Source organism: Silene latifolia, chromosome 5 (assembly GCF_048544455.1).
Source record: "Silene latifolia isolate original U9 population chromosome 5, ASM4854445v1, whole genome shotgun sequence".
In the NCBI taxonomy this organism is placed as follows: domain Eukaryota; kingdom Viridiplantae; phylum Streptophyta; class Magnoliopsida; order Caryophyllales; family Caryophyllaceae; genus Silene; species Silene latifolia.
This window is the reverse complement of record NC_133530.1, coordinates 9,302,682-9,317,300: the sequence shown is the minus strand read 5'-3', so window position 1 is coordinate 9,317,300 and position 14,619 is coordinate 9,302,682. Positions and strand designations below refer to the sequence as shown.

At 42.5% G+C, this 14,619-nt stretch overlaps 1 non-coding gene across 1 annotated transcript; it reads left to right on the top strand.

Moving 5' to 3' along the window:
- Positions 1 to 13,751: 13,751 nt before the first annotated feature.
- Positions 13,752 to 13,858, top strand: LOC141658062 (small nucleolar RNA R71). The gene has a single exon (XR_012548972.1). It is a non-coding gene; the product is annotated as a small nucleolar RNA R71 (small nucleolar RNA).
- The last annotated feature ends 761 nt before the right edge of the window (positions 13,859 to 14,619 follow it).

The following is a 14,619-nucleotide window of genomic DNA, read 5'->3' as shown; positions in this document are numbered from 1 at the left end:
AAGAAAGTAAGCCTATCATGGAGATCTTCTATTTCATTCTTGAGACAAACAACCTCACTTTTAAGACACTCATTTTCATTTTCCAACCATTCACTTTTTCTTTTAAACTTGTCTAAATCGTGGTGGAAAGTGAGTCTTAGAAACTGTTTCTCTTAAGTCTACAACTTCAACTACAAGGTCATAGATCTCATTTTCAAGAGCATCTTTGTCCTTCAAAATGTCATCACGTTCCTTGGTTAGAGAGAAAACTTGCATCACCAAAGTAGTGTTGACATTTTCAAGGTCAGAGACATCCGTGGGGGTCAACCTAAGACGCTCAAGTTCTTTAGTCAAATGTTTGTTTAACTTGTTGACTCTTTTAACTTCATTATATGCCTCGGATGTGACGGTGACGTGATCTGTTGCTTTTAGTTCATTTTTCAGATTAAAGTTCTCTTGAGCAATTTCCTCAATCTCATTTTGCATTAAATCAAGCTTATTAGTTTGAGACTGACACTTATCAAAAAGTTGGTCAAGAAGCTTACATACTGTAACACCCCGATATTCAGAGGAGCCTTAACTAGGCCTTCCTTAGCATATAAGGGCGTTACCATCTCGGTTGCCCGAGGAAAGTAATTATCAAACGTCAATAAAAGAACTATTAAGTTGTGTTACAAGTGATTTAAACCAAAATGCAATACATTGTTACAACTCAGGGACTACTCGCTATGACCGTCACAACTCGTGAAGACTCATCCCTGCCCGAAAATCAGCTATCAACATCATCAACACCTGTTAAGACCGACTGCTCACCATAAGGGATCACGGCAGACACATAACAAACAAACCACCAAACAAGGTCAGTACTGAGACAAGACAAGCCAACGACAACTACAATCAACAATTCAAACAACACTACCAACTCCAACCTCAGTCACCACAACCCAATCAACTCAGTCACTGACTGTCCACTAGACCAGCCCTGCCAGTGGGGGACCGCAGCCGTTCCCACCTAAGCCCCGCTCATTGATGGTATCAAGCTATACCTCGCAAGTGCACGATTTTATCGTTGTACACTATTAAGGGTCGATCCCACAAGGAGCTAGGAAGACTACTAATCGTTTTAACTCTATGGTTTAGCTAAGTCGACAATAATGGGAGAAAGTTATACTAGAACTACTAACAATAAGGTAGAACAACTAAAGAAGAAATAAGAGAAAAAGCAAGGTAGAATGAAGGGTTGTAAACCAAATGGATTAAAAACCTAAGACTCGGTTCTTCCCAAACAATTCGTAATTCCACACAATCAAATCTCTAGGCTAATCACAAGGGTAGTTAGGTGAGGAGGTGACGACTCTAATTCGCCTAAGACCCCCCTCTCGGGTTCGAAATAGGACACTAGTACTACCCACCAACCCCCCTCTCGGGTTCGAAGGTCGGAATCCCTAACTCAATACCCGACTACCCCAAAAACATGCATTTTCCCAAGGTAGTCCAATATTTGCTAAGGTCATTAAGCCCCATCAATTTCCGGGTCATCCCACTCCCTCTCTCGAGGGTCGATTTCAAACGCTAGTTTAGAGGTGTCCTACCCCGGTTCTCCCTTTCGGTCTCAATCAAGGTTAACAATAGGGTCAAGTCTCGGGTATCCAAATCACAACCTAACCAACTCTCGTTGGTGGTCAAGGGTGGTAAGTCAACACTACCCAAAAGTCAACCCATAAACCATGTCATTCCTCTAAACTACCCTCACCAATTTCCCCAAATAATTAGCCTTTATGAAATTCAATTAGTGAAATTACTCATGTTGGGTCAAACCGAGCCCTAGTGGAAGACTACTCACTAATCATGGTCCTAATCGCAAAATAAACAATAAAGATGGAATCTTTAAACATAAACATGGGTGGAAGATGAGTTCTACTTCTAAACATGCAATAATCCAAGAACAATTGTAAAGAAAGATAATTTAAACTAATAACAAGGATGAACAAGCTAAAAGACACAATCTTTAACTAAATCAACCCAAAGATTAAGTCTTTGAGGACAACTAACAAGGTTGAACAAAAGAAAGAGAATCCAAGAAAAGAAGAACAATGAAAAGATGAACAAGGATGAGAACAACAACAACAAACCAACAATAACAACAATTTTAACATAAACAATCAAACAAACATGAAAGGAGAACAAAATGTAAATAAATGAAAATTGGGAGAGAATTAATACCAACTCAATAGCAAAGAAAAGAACTTGGATTGAAATAAGAAAGGAGAAATCTTCAATCTTCTTACAACCCAATTTCTACCACTAATAATGATATAATTATTGAATAACTTGTTCTAATTAGGAAAAAGATTAGTAAACTAGTTAGCAAGATTCAAACTTTGAGAATGGAAGATGTTCAATGTAGGTCTAAGGTTGTTCTATTTATACAAAAGGGTCAAAGAGAACAAATGCAAGAGTGAAAAGACTGATAAAAGCCCAATTCACGGGTCCATCCGGTGTAGCGAACGCCGGCCGCCCCTCTTTACGCCGGATGGAGGGCACTTACACCCGGAATGTGAGATATGCCCATGAAAGGCATATTTTTACACCCTACGACCTTGAGTTACACCTTGACTGATGTCTTTACACCTAGGCTCATTCTAATACACCCACCATAGTGAAAAAGATGCATCCTACGCCCTTGAGTTGCACCTTGACTGATGTGGATACACCCAAGTGGCTTCATAGAGACTTCAAGGCTTCAACTCTTCACTTGCAATTGGCTCCACCCTTTACTCGATATCCCGTGTCGCCTAGAAATGCGTGAAATACTTCAAATACCTAGCAAATGCAAACATGATAGAATAAAGAGAATTTTGCATATAATTAGATCAAAATTAGGATAACGAGAAGGGTTTTAGGTACAAAAATGAGGTAGATAACGGAGTTATCAAATCTCCCCACACTAAACCCTTACTCGTCCTCGAGTAAGTAAGTGAGCAAAAACGAGACCCTTAATTAATTAGATGCTAATCTAGACTAAATAATATCCGATGGTAGGCAATTAACGGGCCTCCTCCGTCCCTTCAACTCACAATGAAATGCAATGAGGCATGCACTCCTTTGCAAGGCAAGTTGGGTCTTGCTACAAAATTGCAATGCATCCAACATGAAAGCACATAATTAAGAAATAGAATGCATCTAACAAAAATTGGTCCACTCTCCTCATCTAAGTGGCCGGATTTTTAAGCAACAAAACATGATCTTGGTCGGGAGTACCGTCTCAGAAGTTCCAATGGAGGTGCCAACCCCCTAAGCATGGCTCAAGCGACCCTAGCGTGACCAATACTCAAGAAACACATTCAAGAGCGGGGTAAGGAGAAGTAGGCAAGTCCGCCGAGAATTACAAAACCGACACGAGATTCAACCAAAAAGACCCATGACTAAGGGGACCTAAGCAACGACATCCTCACGGTTTTCACTCGTCACTCAATGAAAGAACAAGGTGATTTTTGTGATAAATAGTAACCAAAATCACTCTCCTAACTCGACTAGCGAAAGCGTGCCCGCAATCTAATGTGTAAGACCGTCCTATGTCCAATGAAATGCAAACAATGCACACAATATGAAACAAGGGTTGTAACGGGGCTAGGGAGTAGGACAAAACGGGATTGGTGCAAGCACCGTTTGGATATGTGGAGTTCAAACCAAGAATTGCCGACACATCGTAACCCATTTCTTATTACAACACATGAGACACGTCTATGCCCTAACATAGCATTGATGACCAAAACTATGCAAAAATTGCATAAACCCAACTCAAATTGGAAAAATTTGAAAATACTCCTCTTATTTCAACAAATGGTAACGTCTACACCCTAACAAAAACCCGGTTTCCCAAGTTATGCAAAAATTGTGTAAACCCGACACATTTTGGAAAAACATCAAATTGCCCTTTTATTTAGCAACGGCTTTTTCTACCCCTTTAGATGATGAGTAGGGGTGTTGCTTGCCTTTTTCTTTTTCTTGACAACAAACAAATATATACAACACAAGTAACTCATTTTTTGGACTTTTCATGACTTTTTCACTTTTCTATTTTGTTTTTCATTTCTTTTTCAAAACCTCTTATTTATATACAATGCCAAATGCATACCAAATTCCGACCCAAGTGGATACGTACACTATCCACCACTATGACCCAAATCACCTCCTACAATACAACTACAAAACCGACCAATTCTTGATCAAGGAAGGGTGGTTATGGAATGTAGCTATTTTAGTGGGTTTGCCAAAAGGAATAGGCTAAGGCTCGGAGGGGTGAATCAAAAAGGAAATCAATGAAAAGGACAAAACAAGGCTATTTGGCTATGTGAGGTTCATACAAATGGATTTTGTTTCATATCATGTGCACAAAAATGTAATGCAAATTCACGGTCTAAGGACGAAATGACACACTTATGCGTTTTGATGTGACACGCCTCGCGAGGAGGCCTACTCTCAAACCTAGATGAGGGCGGGGTATGAATGTACCCACCCTAGGAGGCTCTACCTTTACCTTTGAGTAGCTAAGTCGAGCCTAAGGTCTAGTCTACGGCCCTAGGTCTCACAAGGTCGGTCTAAACTCATTGGCCAAGCCTACCTCCCTCGGCTAACTAAGAGGTCACGGGTGCGAGCCACAAGGAGGGGAAAGGCACAATTGGACTCATAACTCATCACGGGGGTACTTGATTCCCTTCCTCGACCATGCTTATGCAAAATATTTACAAACAAGGTGCAACTAAGCCTAAACACAACACATATGCACATGTGACGAAATGCAAGCGGGAATCAAAAGAACATAAAGATAAACATGCAACAAATTATCTAATCCTAACAGCACGCATCAACACCAAACAATCCACATGGTCTCCCAAGGAGACACCCAAGGCAACAAAATTCCCATTCTCCTTCAAAATATTCAAGATACCAAAAAGAAAGAATAGTAAAAAGGAGTAAGAGATAGGAAGGATTATACCAAGCGGTCTTCTAGCTCCTTTTTGCCTCAAATGTTTAATGCGCTATGCCAAAGGTTAGATAACAAACAACATATATATACAATGCAATGTTTTTGTAAATTTTTTGAAAATTTTCAATTTTTAGGCATTTTTTGAAATTTTATCAAATTTTAAAGTATTTACAAATATAAACAAATATTCACAAGAGTGGATATTTCCCTCCCCACACTTGAGATGTACATTGTCCTCAATGGACAAAAGCACAGGGAGTGAATAAGAAAAAGAAAGGAACATATTTTTGATTTTTTTTTTTGATTTTTCAAAGGGAAAATAACATATTTTTGGTGATTTTTGTTTTGAAAAATTAAAAAGACATATTTTTTTGTGATTTTTGATATAAGAACTCCCTCCCCACACTTATTTATTTACATTACTTCCAAATGGAAATAAATGTGTGGAGGGAATTCAAATTAAAAGACATGTTTTTGTTTTTTTTTTTGGGGCCTCCCCACACTTATTTATAAACATGGGAGGGCATGAAGAGAAATAAAAAGAACATGTTTTTTTTTTTTTTTTTTGGATTTGCAATGCATGAATTAATTTAAATGCAAGAAATAAATAACAATGCAACTAAACTATATGAATGCAAACTACATGTGACGATATGTTACAAATTTAAAAATCTAATGCAATACTAGATGAATGCAACTAATATGAAATGCAAGATAATCTAATAATGCAAGAACTATTTGGATTTGTGGGGAGAGTGAATCCAACTTTGGATTGTTTCAAAAAGGGAGCAAATGGACCATCTCCACAAGGGTGTAATCACGTCACCTAGAGAATGGCATTAGAACATAACCACCAACTTTTCCACCAAAGAATCATCATTTGTCAACAATTAATAACCAACAATAGAAAGAAAATGTCATCACCAACCGAAAAGAACAACCAACAAGACTAGAAACAAGGCCAACCAACATAGGCATGAAATTCTACAACTACCCTCCCGACACCAAGACCAAGCACAACCCAAAGGCCCCCTCTCGCCAAAAAGCCTCCCTACACTAGTATGGTGGTGGATGAGGGGGTTGTTGTGGAGGGTAGTAATGGTAAGGGAAGAAAGGCCCCGCGGGTGGTGGTGGGAAATGAATGGGATGGTATGGATCCCAATCCGGCGGGGGCATGAAAGTGGGTTGGTAGGGGTCATATTGCGGGGGTGCATAGCCCATGGTGTTAGTGAACATGGGGTTAAGGTAGTTGAGTTGCATATTCCTCATTTGGAGTTCAAGCAACTCTTGTCTTTGGGCTCCTTGTTTGATAAAATCTTGGTTGGTTAAAGCAATGTTCTTACCTTCAAGAGCGGCCCCAAAAGCTTGTTGGGCAAGTTGTTCGGTGTTAATGGATCTTTGACACATTTCGTCCCATTGGGTTTTGAAGGTCGGGTCATTGAAAAAGGAGGGAGGTTGTTGGGAGGAGCTCCCTACCTCGGGTTGACCGTTGGGTTGTGTCGTGTCCCTAGGTCGAGACTTAGGCTCTCCCTCTTCCCCCTCCGAGCTTGTTTCAAATTGGATCAAGTTCTCATCAAGTGCATAGTGTGCATGGTCCCAATACCCCTCATTATCCCTCTTATCTCGATAGTACTTCTTATACTCTCCCGGACCTAGAGGCATCTCCCAATTCAAACGGTTAGAAATTTCCGTCCTAGGGGTGTTGGGCACGACGAGTGCCCGGTTGCCGGCAATCACACAAAGCCAGAAATTGTGTTCATGTATCAACATTTTCAAGTAGGTGCCTTGGAGCTTGTTGTTCTTATCATAAGGTTTGAGGTCTAGCACATCATGGTTAAGGGCCCGAGCAATAATGGAAACAATACCCCCACATGCAATATTAGCCGGGGGTTGGGCTACGACCTTGTCAAAGTGATAAGCAAGTGCCAAAGGTAAATCAACTATATGGGGGGATTCAAGGAGAGCTTCATGAAGAAGCTGGAGTGCACAAGCACTCACATTGTAATGCGTCTCCTTCGAGGGGAAAAGGGAATTCGAAATGATACGAGCGAAATACCTTATCGCGGGATTTCGAATTGACTTGTTGTACTCCTTACCCGCCCTAAATGGCCTAGTCCGACGCGTGAGCAATTTCCAAAGATCACCTCTCACATTCCTATGGGTGCCTTTCCTAGAGGTCTTAAAATGCCCTCCCGCCACCGAGGGAAGGCCCAAGAGTTGGCCAAATTCCTCAATTGTCAACTTGTGCCTAGTTCCTCGGAGTTGGAACTCACAAGTGAAAGGGTTAGTGGTATAGTCGGCTGTCCAAGTAGCGAGGAACTCGCTAGCTAAGGACACATAAGTGTAATCTTCGGCCTCATAGAAGGTCCTAATACCAATCCGGTCACAAAGTAATCTAACATCATCCTCTATACCCATGGTGATCATACTCTGCTTATCGGCCCACCTAGTGGACTCCCAACCCTTGTCAACAAATGCCTTAAATTCGGTAAGCTCGGTTTTTTTATTAAATCCAACCTTCCAAACTTTATCCACAAATTTAAATGAATTAAAGGGAATAGTGGGAAGGAAAGGGGAAGAGGAAGAAGGGCATACCATGGCCAGAGCAGCCGGGTCGGATCGAGCTCGCTTCGACATATTGCTTCGAATTTCCAGCAATAATCACCATAAAAATGAGACTGCCCAACAAAACGAATTCCCAGAAAGGGGCTGCTTGCCTTGCGTGTTCTCTGCCCGGAACCACGGAAATGACAACCACACCCAGAAATGGCGAGAATGCCCGACAAAAATGGCGACAAAGCCGTCCTACAGTTGCAAATCTTCGAATTTCCAGCAGTCTTTACCCAAAATAAACAAAACAGCCCAAAGAAAATAGGCGGGTTTGATTTTCCAGGAACAAAAATGGATGCTGCCCTGAGTAACTTACCTTAGTGCTCGAAAAAGGCGACAAAGCAGTCCTACAAGCTCCACAAAGCCGTGAAATCCCAGCAATAATCCTCAAAACCCTAAATTGTTCAATAAGCCACGGATTTCGAGACAAAAACGGTGCCAATTTGAAGATCCAGCCATTAGGAATGGTTTATTTGAATGTGAAATGGAAGGGGAATGCAAAATATTGAGGCAAGATAGACAAATTGGGTCGAGAAAATGGAGGTTTAGCAATGTTAGGGTTTTGAATTTGGGGAAAAATTGAAGACAAATGAGGAATGAATGGGGGTGTCGCGTGAATGGCAGCTTTTTTTCGATTTTTTTTTTTTTTTTTTTTTTTTTTCGAAAATTCCTCTGTCCGGCGTTGGGAACACAGGCCGTGTTGATATACACCGGATTGGGGTCATTTACGCCCGATGGACCTTTAAGTCCGCCAATGAACAAATTTTGCACCGGATATATTCAAGTTACACCTTGACTGATGTCTTTACACCGGACAGGCTAGAGAGCGCGCCTTTTCTAACTTTCTGTGGGTGTATAATACACGGGATGAACCCGTGTTACACCTTGACTGAAGTCTTTACGCGGGACGCCCTCATTCTCAGTCAAGTCTTCATTAAAAGGTGAAATTCACTCCCAAATCAAAAATACTCCAAATGCATTCGAATTTGCCATCGCATTTCATCAAAAATCCGCATCCAACCGTACAATTACTCCTAAAAATCTTTATTCAATTGGGTTGCCTCCCAATAAGCGCCCTTGTTTAACGTCGTAGGCTCGACTAAGTCACGAGATAGCTTAAAAATGACGGACAAGTCATTAAGAATAAAATAGGATTCAAGGATAGGTAAGACAAGTATCAATGGAGCTTATATTCTTCAAGATGGGAACTCCGGCAATGTAGTGCTTTAGCCGTTGTCCATTTACTTTGAATGTTTGGTTTCCATCGGATACTTCAACCGACCCATAGGGAAAAGCTCGGACCACGGTGAAAGGCCCCGACCACTTTGACTTTAGTTTTCCCGAAAATAGCTTGAACCTTGAGTTAAAGAGGAGAACCAAGTCCCCCTCCTTGAATTCCCTCCTTATAATAGCTTTGTCATGGAATCGCTTGGTCTTTTCCTTGTACAACCTAGAGCTCTCATAAGCCTCTAGTCGGAATTCTTCAAGCTCATTGAGGTCAAGTAGCCGCTTCTCCCCGGCGCTCTTCAAGTCAAAGTTAAGTAGACGGATGGCCCAATGTGCCTTGTGCTCCAACTCAACCGGTAAATGACAAGGCTTACCGTACACCAACCGGAACGGTGAAGTTCCTATTGGTGTTTTAAAAGCGGTCCGGTAAGCCCACAATGCATCATTGAGCTTGGTAGACCAATCTTTCCTTGACCGGCTCACGGTCTTTTCAAGGATCATCTTGATTTCACGGTTAGAGATTTCGGCTTGGCCGTTAGCTTGTGGGTGATAGGCAAGGCTCCGCCTATGTTGCACCCCATGCTTCTTGAGTAAAGCATCAAGAGTCCTCTCCCGGAAATGAGTTCCACGGTCACTTATCACAATTCGTGGAACTCCAAACCGTGGGAATATGATTGTCTCCATGAGTTTGGTTACTGATTTTGCGTCACAAGTCTTTGTTGGAATTGCTTCAACCCATTTGCTCACGTAGTCCACCGCAACAAGAATATACTCATTCCCATTTGATGAGGGAAAAGGGCCTTGATAGTCAATGCCCCATACATCGAATACCTCCACCTCAAGTATGTAGTTCATTGGCATTTCATGCCTCTTTGAAATGTTACCACTTCTTTGACACTTGTCACACTTCTTGACGTAGGTGGCCACATCGTGAAATAGGGAAGGCCAAAAGAATCCACATTGGAGCACCCTCGCGGCGGTTTTTCGTGAACTACCATGCCCTCCACTTGGCATGTCATGGCAATGAGAGATTATGGGTTGGACTTCTTCATTGGGGATGCATCTTCTAATTATCCCGTCGGCACAAGCTTTGTAGAGGCACGGTTCTTCCCAAAAATATTGCTTAAGGTCATGGAAGAATTTCTTTCTCTTATGGGAATCATAACCGTGTGGGATGACCCCGGATACCAAATAATTTACATAGTCCGCGTACCACGGGGTATCCATCAAAGCTAGTGCGAATAGTTGATCATCCGGTAATGTGTCATCAATTGGCAATCCATCCTTATCCTTGACATGGAGTAGCCGAGAAAGATGATCGGCTACCACATTTTCTACACCTTTCTTGTCTCTAATCTCGATATCGAACTCTTGTAACAATAGTATCCACCGAATCAAGCGGGGCTTTGACTCCTTCTTGATTAGCAAGTGTCTCAACGCCGTGTGATCGGTGTGCACAATTACCTTAGAGCCCACCAAATAAGAACGAAACTTGTTCATGGCATATATGACCGCCAAAAGCTCCTTTTCGGTGGTAGTGTAATGTGATTGAGCTTCATCCAAAGTCTTGCTTGCATAATATATGGCATGGAGTTTACCATTCTTCTTTTGTCCTAGCACCGCTCCCACCGCCACATCACTAGCATCGCACATCAACTCAAAAGGTTCTCCCCAAGTGGGAGGTTGCATGATTGGAGCGGTGATGAGAGCTTCCTTCAACCTATTGAATGCATCCAAACACTCATTAGTAAATTCAAATGGCACATCTTTTCCAAGCAACAAAGTTAAAGGTCGGGCAATCAAAGAAAAATCCTTAATGAATCTCCGGTAAAAACCGGCATGCCCAAGAAAACTCCTAATTCCTTTAACATTAGTGGGAGGGGGTAGAGTTTTGATCACTTCAATCTTGGCTTGATCAACTTCCAAGCCCTTATTTGACACTACATGACCCAAAACAACCCCGGATGTCACCATGAAGTGACATTTCTCCCAATTCAAGACTAGACCACTCTCTTGACATCTTTTCAAGACCTTACCCAAATTAGCTAGACATCCATCAAATGAGGTGCCTACGACCGAGAAGTCGTCCATAAACACCTCCATGATATTCTCAACATATTCGGAAAATATAGCTACCATGCATCTTTGAAATGTGGCCGGCGCATTGCAAAGCCCAAAGGGCATGCGCCTATAAGCAAAGGTGCCGAATGGGCACGTGAATGTGGTCTTTTCTTGGTCATTAGGGTGAATCGGGATTTGGAAAAACCCCGAAAATCCATCAAGGTAGCAAAAATGAGAATGTTGGGCAAGTCTTTCCAACATTTGGTCAAGGAAAGGGAGGGGGAAATGGTCTTTCCTAGTTGCCTTGTTGAGGCGCCTATAGTCTATACACATTCTCCACCCGGTTGTGACTCTTGTTGGAATTAGTTCATTCTTATCATTGGTGACTACCGTGACCCCGCCCTTCTTTGGCACAACATGCACCGGGCTCACCCATGCACTATCGGAGATAGGGTAAATTATGCTTGCATCATAGAGCTTCAACACCTCCTTCCTAACCACTTCTTTCATAGCGGGGTTAAGGCGGCGTTGAGGCTCAATGGAAGATGCACCCTCATCCTCCAAGTGAATGCGATGGGTGCAAAAAGAAGGGCTAATCCCCTTTATATCATCAATTGAGTACCCAATGACATCCTTGTACTTTCTCACAACATCAAGTAATTTTTGAAGTTCGGTGTCATTGAGTGCACTATTGACAATAATAGGGTAAGTATCATTAGGGCCAAGGAAAGCATGTTTAAGAGTAGAGGGAAGAGGTTTCAACTCCACTTGAGGAGGCGTGGATCTCTCCTCTTTTTTACCATCTCCTCTCAAGCTTTCAAATTCTTTGTCCGGGTCTTCTTCAATTGTTGCTTCCATAGCTAAAGCATACTCCCGGTGTTCCTTGCAATCCTTTACCTTGCCCTCAAGGAACCCTTGCAAACCCTTGTCTTCATCAAATTTCTTCATATCAACCCATTCTTCTACCACATCAATCATATAACAAGACTTTTCTTCCGAAGGCTCTTTCATAGCCTTGTTCAAGGAGAATTCAACCTTATCTTCACCCACTTGTAAAGAAAGCTTTCCATTCTTCACATCAATCATGGCACCCCCCGTAGCAAGGCAAGGGCGCCCCAATATGATGGGAATATTTGAGTCTTCGGGGATGTCCATTACATAGAAATCACATGGAAATGCAAGTTTCCCCACCTTGAGCGGGACATCCTCCACAAGACCAATAGGGTATCTTACCGACCTATCCGCAAGTTGGAGAGAAACCCTTGTTGGTGAAAGCTCATAACCTTTCAACTTCTTGAAAATTTTGAGGGGCATAAGACTAATGCTAGCCCCCAAATCACACAAGGCCCTCTCAATGTGCACGGTCCCAATCTTGCAAGGTATGGAAAAGCTCCCCGGGTCTTCAAGCTTTTGAGGAGACTCATTCATGAGAATTGCGCTACACTCCTTGGATAAGTTCACCGTGGTTGTCGGGCTCAAGGAGTTTTTGTTTGAGATAAGCTCCTTCAAGAACTTTCCATAGCTTGGAATCTCCTTTACGGCATCAATGAAAGGCATGGTAATGTTGATACCCTTCATCATATCCATGAACTTCCCATACTTTTGTTCAAGTTTGGCTCTTGCCAACCTTTGTGGGAAGGGAACCGGTGGTACATAAGTTCTTACCACTTGTTGTTGAGGCTCTTCAACTACCCTTGTTGGTTCATCAATCACTCTTGGAGTTTCCACAACAATTTCCACAAGCTCATCTTCTCCCTCCTTTTCTTCAATTACCTTAGGAGGTTCAACCACAATTTGAGGTTCAATGACATTACCCGGTCTACTACTCTTCCTTTTCTTGACAAATTCCCGGTCTTCCAAATCTCTACCACTCCTCAAGTGGATAGCATTCATGGTTTTCGGATTTTCCTCGGTTTTACCCGGGAATTTACCTTGGGAGGCTTGTAGTTGGCTCATTTGGGTAGCCAATTGGGAGATTTGGTTGTCCGTCATTCGTTGAGAGGCTTGCATTTGGGTTCTAAGTTGGTTGATGGATGTGGTTGTCTCTTTTTGTTTTTGGGTGGTATGGTTGATGAATTGTGTTTGAGATGTCATCATTTGTTCCATCATGAGTTCCATGTTTGACTTTGGTTGGGTGGGTTGTTGAAAAGGTTGGAAATTTTGTTGGAAAGGTTGGGTGGTTTGTTGGAAAGGTTGGGAATTTTGTTGGAAAGGTTGGGTGGTTTGTTGGAAAGGTTGGGTGGTTGGTGGGTTAAGTGATTGAAATTGTTGTCTAGGTTGGAAGGTTCTTCCTTGGAAACCCGGTGGACCTTGATTGAATGTTGTGTTTTGTTTTTGAGTTTGGAAGTTTGGTTGTTGTGGCTTTTGTTGGAAGGTTGGGTTTTGGACATTTTGAGAGCCATAAGAGAAGTTTGGGTGGGCTCTCAATCCGGGGTGATATTGGTTGTTGTTAAACGCTTGCTTGGCCGGGCTAGACTCCCATATCCCGTTCACTTGCTCCATACAATTGCCATCTCCAACCACCAAAGGACACTCATTGGGTGGGTGTCCTTGGTCTCCACAAAGCTCACAACTATAGACTTGGTTCCTCATAGAAGAATTGCTAGATGTTTTGCTTGAGCTCATCAAGGCAACTTGTTGCTTAAGCTCTTCTATCATCTCTTTCACTTCCACATTGTTTGCCGATTCAACCGTTGACTTCCCTTTCCTCTTGTGCCTATCATTGTTCCAATGAAAGGTACGAGAGGCCATTTCTTCAATAAGCTCTTTTGCCGTCTTGTGATCTATCTTATCCAAAGCTCCCTTCCCCGAGCCGGAATCAAGGTTCATCTTCATCTCATTGTTTAACCCTTCATAGAAATTGTTGATGAGCTCATCATCCCCAATACCGTGGTGAGGACATAGCCTTTGGAGGCCCTTGTACCTCTCCCATGCTTCATAAAGGGTCTCATCTTCTTGTTGGGTGAACCCTTGGAGCTCACTCTTGATTCTTGCGGTTCGTTGGGGTGGGAAATACTTGTTGAGAAAAGCCTTAGAGACATCGTCCCAAGTCCGAAGAGAGTCGGGTTCACAACTTTTAAGCCACTCCTTGGCACTTCCCCTCAAAGAGTAAGGGAAAAGCCTAAGGCGCACGGCATCCTCCGTCACTCCATTGGCCTTGAACATGTCACAACTATCCAAGAACTCGTTGAGATGCTCGTTGGGGTTTTCGGTGGCTCCCCCTCCGAATTGGTTCCCTTGGACAAGTTGTAGCAAGGTGGCTTTCACATCAAAATTGTTGGCTTGAATAGGTGGCTTCACAATACTCGGATTCACCACCTTTTTCGGAGCCAAGTTATCTCTCATAGGTACCGCGGCCATTGTTACTTCCGTTTCCGGTGTTGCAAAAGGATTTTCGAAAGTTTCAAAGACGCGGGGTTCTTCTCGTAGGCCCTCAATCACTAAATTTTCTTGAGGAATTGGTGTTTCAATAAGCCCTCTTCTTCGAAGTGAATTTAGTCTTCTTGCGGTTGCTTCGATCTCGTGGTCAATCGGTCGAATTGGTTGACCTCTACGATTTCTTCTTCTCATGCAAAAAGTCCTACACACTCAAGAGAGGGATTAGTAACAAAAGACTTAGTCTAAACAAGAATGAAAACAATTAATATCTAGCCGAACTCCCCGGCAACGGCGCCAAAAACTTGATGGTATCAAGCTATACCTCGCAAGTGCACGATTTTATCGTTGTACACTATTAAGGGTCGATCCCACAA